Source organism: Frankliniella occidentalis, unplaced genomic scaffold, assembly GCF_000697945.3.
Source record: "Frankliniella occidentalis isolate FOCC.00 unplaced genomic scaffold, Focc_3.1 Scaffold461, whole genome shotgun sequence".
NCBI lineage: Eukaryota > Metazoa > Arthropoda > Insecta > Thysanoptera > Thripidae > Frankliniella > Frankliniella occidentalis.
In genome coordinates this window covers 66,542-70,278 of record NW_026267579.1, presented here as the reverse complement: position 1 = coordinate 70,278, position 3,737 = coordinate 66,542, and positions in this window count along the sequence as shown.

Genomic DNA, 3,737 nt, shown 5'->3' with positions numbered 1-3,737 from the left:
TACTGAGAGACGGGGAAAGGGGTACCCACAACATGGGGACGAGTCGAGTACACCGCCTGCCGCCGCTGGGGCGGGGAGCGGGAGCGGACGAGCACTGGGCTCTGGGACCGGTCCGCCCACACTGAGAGAAATATTTCCCGCCGGGCAGTAAACGTTCCTCTAATGCCCGCCAACTTTATCCCAACTCAGTAAATGTCCTCGATATTGCCTCTCTATTGAGTTTGTGCTGTGCAGAAAAAAAATTCTCGGGCTGACCTCTAAAATGGGTGCTGCTTTTAGCTCCCAGCGCTAATAGTACAGTCCAAACGAGAAAGCTTCGCTTCCGATACTGGACGTATAGTGCTCAGCCAGAAATATTTCCCTCAGTGCTTTGCGGTCTGTTATGCATGATGACGTCGTCATAAGCTGGTTTGCAATTCATGGTGAGAAGGAATGGGGAGGAGGTTTGCTGGACAGAAAGAAGGCGTGATACGTCTAATATTTGCTTGCACGTGCGTACGCCATGCTGCACACGTGCCTGCTCGGCCCGCTCGCTTTCATAGGTATACCTGTACCCCTGTGCATTGAATGCAGGCGAGAGGGGCAGGCTTGCCTATCGCCTCTGACAACGGCGCCTTTGGAATCATCCAGAAAGTACGCCCGTCGCTCGCCACGTCACAAAACTGCCCAGTTGAGCCGATGGAGGCTCTCGTAGCCCCTGGTAGGTAGGCAACACATTGCCAGCAGCGCATGCGTGGACTGCGGGCCGGCCTACCCCGAGTGTCGCAGGCGCCAAGCTTCCGTAAGTTGCCGAAAGAATTTGAGAAATGCGGACGTACGCTCTGGATGTTCCCTTACGGTCGCAAGCGGATAGGCCAACCAGTCACCGGGCATATAAACATTTCTAAAAAAGAAGCGGAGTTTTCAAAACATTCGAGTGAGGATTCTTATCACAGTCGACCGTGTGTACTTTATGGTCAGGCCGACTTCGTGCATCCGGACCTGCGAGATAAGGCCAGGGCCGGGGCTTAGTAACTGCGGGCGAGCTTAGAGGGCTTAGAGAGAGCGCCACGTCGTGGGAGTGCAAAACTTCTCGATAACGGGTCTCTTATCTAACCCCTGCACATTCATGATTAAACCCCGCGCTACATGAATACCCATGATATTCATTTGGCCTCGATTACGCCTTTCTTCATTAATATTTATTCGTGTGTAAACATTCGCCTTGATTAATTTATGCAACTGCTGATTATTCATGCAAATGTCTTTATCCGTTTTTATCCTCGTCACACAATGTCTCATCGGCGACGTCGTCGTACGTACATTTCTGTCGTCTCTGTCCGCTGAAGCTGTCCTGGCACGATAGTCCCGGACGGGAGGCGGTATGCATAATTCAAGCGTGGCAGCTCATGAATATGGAACGCGTCTCTCCTGTGGCGTGGCGCGTAGTCCCACTGTAGTGCGCATGCATCGATCACTCCCCCAACGACAGTCGTAGTCCGAGGTTGAAAACAACAAAAAAACGGGTTTTACACCGGATTATCGAGGATTACCAGAGTTTACCGAAATTATCAAGGATTGTAATCTTTGGTTCCTAAAGATTACAAGGACTACAGATTACAAATGATTACTCATGATCATCAAAGATGACTGATGATTACGCTTGATCACGATTACCCGTGCGTGATTACCAAAGATTACTTAAGATTACTAGAGATTTCCTCTGGTAATCGCTCCGTCAGTTCCAGTATTGGAGGAACTATAGACATAGGATTATCCAATGGTTACTTTGTGATTACCAGGGATTACCCGTTAATTACCAAGGGTTACCTGGTGATTATCATAAAGTACCAGGGACACCGGACTATAAAAACGAATAGAAAGGATGTATTACTGGCAATTTCAAAAGACGTCCACCGATTACCAGTTACTAATGAATACCGGGGAGTACCGAGGAGTACCGGGGATTACCAACACTGTTGGGCATTTCTTCAATCATGGCCGTTGGCCGTGCAGACCGCACTTCGTGCGCCTCAACACCTATACTAGATTGTATTGATATCGACCACTGACTTTTGTACCTGGGTCCCGCCCAAAGTACATGAATGTGACCTATTATCAGTGGCTATTCACGTTCTCGTGAGGTGACTTTTTGAAGCCCGAGGCCCGTCCCATGGTCTCCCAACTTCAACCCATGGGCGTCATTCCCGCTCTCTTTTCTGTAGTCCTGTTGTACCGGATTCATCCGTGCGGGCGTGTTGCCTATCGCTTGTCCCGTAAGGCGCCATTGTCGCAGGAGCGATCGCAATGACCCGCGCCGTGCGGGATTCATACCAGCCTCCTGGTATAGCAAACCGCGAACCATGTACCGGGTGTAACTGTGAAAACACAGCAGTGTTGCGGGTTTGCCTACTCTTTACACCCGTAAGGGGCCATGGCCCCTGTGGCCATGTTTGAGTATGCAATCCCGCAACACTGCTGCGTATTCACAGTTACACCCATGTACAAACATTTCTTGAATAATCTAACGCGCGCGGAGTATTGGTCGAGCAGTCTGCGATCCTTCATGTTCTTATTTCTCCGAGTCCGGAGTGTAGCATTCGTCCTGCGTCAGCAGCTGCTAGTCAGCAGCAGTGGCCGGGGACTACAACGACGCACAAGGGAATCGTGCGGCGTGCGGGGGTAGAGGCGAGGGGGTACGGGCGAGGGGGTAGGGGTAGGGACGGGGGTGGCGCGGGAATCAACCGGACGGGCGAACGAACAGGCGGCCGCTCCCGCCGCGCCGCCGGGTAGAGGAGGTGGAGGAGTACACCACTCTCCTCTCCCACTCTCCGTCGAGCTCCACCGCGCTGGCGTAGTCCACCGCGCCGCGCCACAAGCTCGGGATCGATGTGGACTTCTCCCCTCTCCTTCCCCTCCCCCGTCCCCAATGTATTTCCACTTCGGGCTCGCCCGTGCGGCCGAGGCCAAAAGTTCCCCCTTCCCTCCCTCGGGTGGGGCTGCGGGGCTGCGAGCGTCGAGCACCGTTCCCCCGGCTCGCTGGCAGTGCTACACTTCCCCACGCCCCTTGTTTGCGTAGTATACATGGTTGTCTACGGAACCTCGACACGAGCTTGATCCGAGCCGACTACAGACCGCTGCGCTCGGCTGGCTCGGCTACCAATGCTTACGTATCACCCACGATCGAAAGTACATTCAGAGCAACCCACTCAGACCCCTATAGTTGTTCGGCAGCGTGGACCAACGAACGTTTCATAGGCTTTTCGAAGTTCTGAGAACAACATACTTAAAGAAGTCGACAACTCATTTTCGAACCCTTGAGGAAAATTTCATTTGTCCACATCTACAACTATGTACATAGCTACAAACAAGGGACGACGTCACTTTGCCCGCCGCCTCTCCTCCAACCCCTTGACCGACCCTGTTCTGGCCCCTTCTGTTGTTCTGCGAAGTTGGGGACGACAAACTTCCGATTGGTGGGCTCGGGAGCTTGGAGCGTGGTGGGGGCGAGGGGTGCAGTGCAGGGTGCTCCCCCAGTCCCCGGGTGTATTGATCCAGTCGGATAGTGCCGGGGGTGGGGAGGAGGTGGAGGGGGGGGGAGAAGACGAGCAAACAGAAATAGGTTTCTAAGTGCAGGGTATAAAGCGGCGAGGCAGGGCAGGCGCGGGGCAAGCGGAGGGGGAATTTATTTTCATGATTACAGTTCTGTGTTGTTGTTACTTCCAGCGGTGGGGCGGACCAGAGGCCCGGGGTGGGGG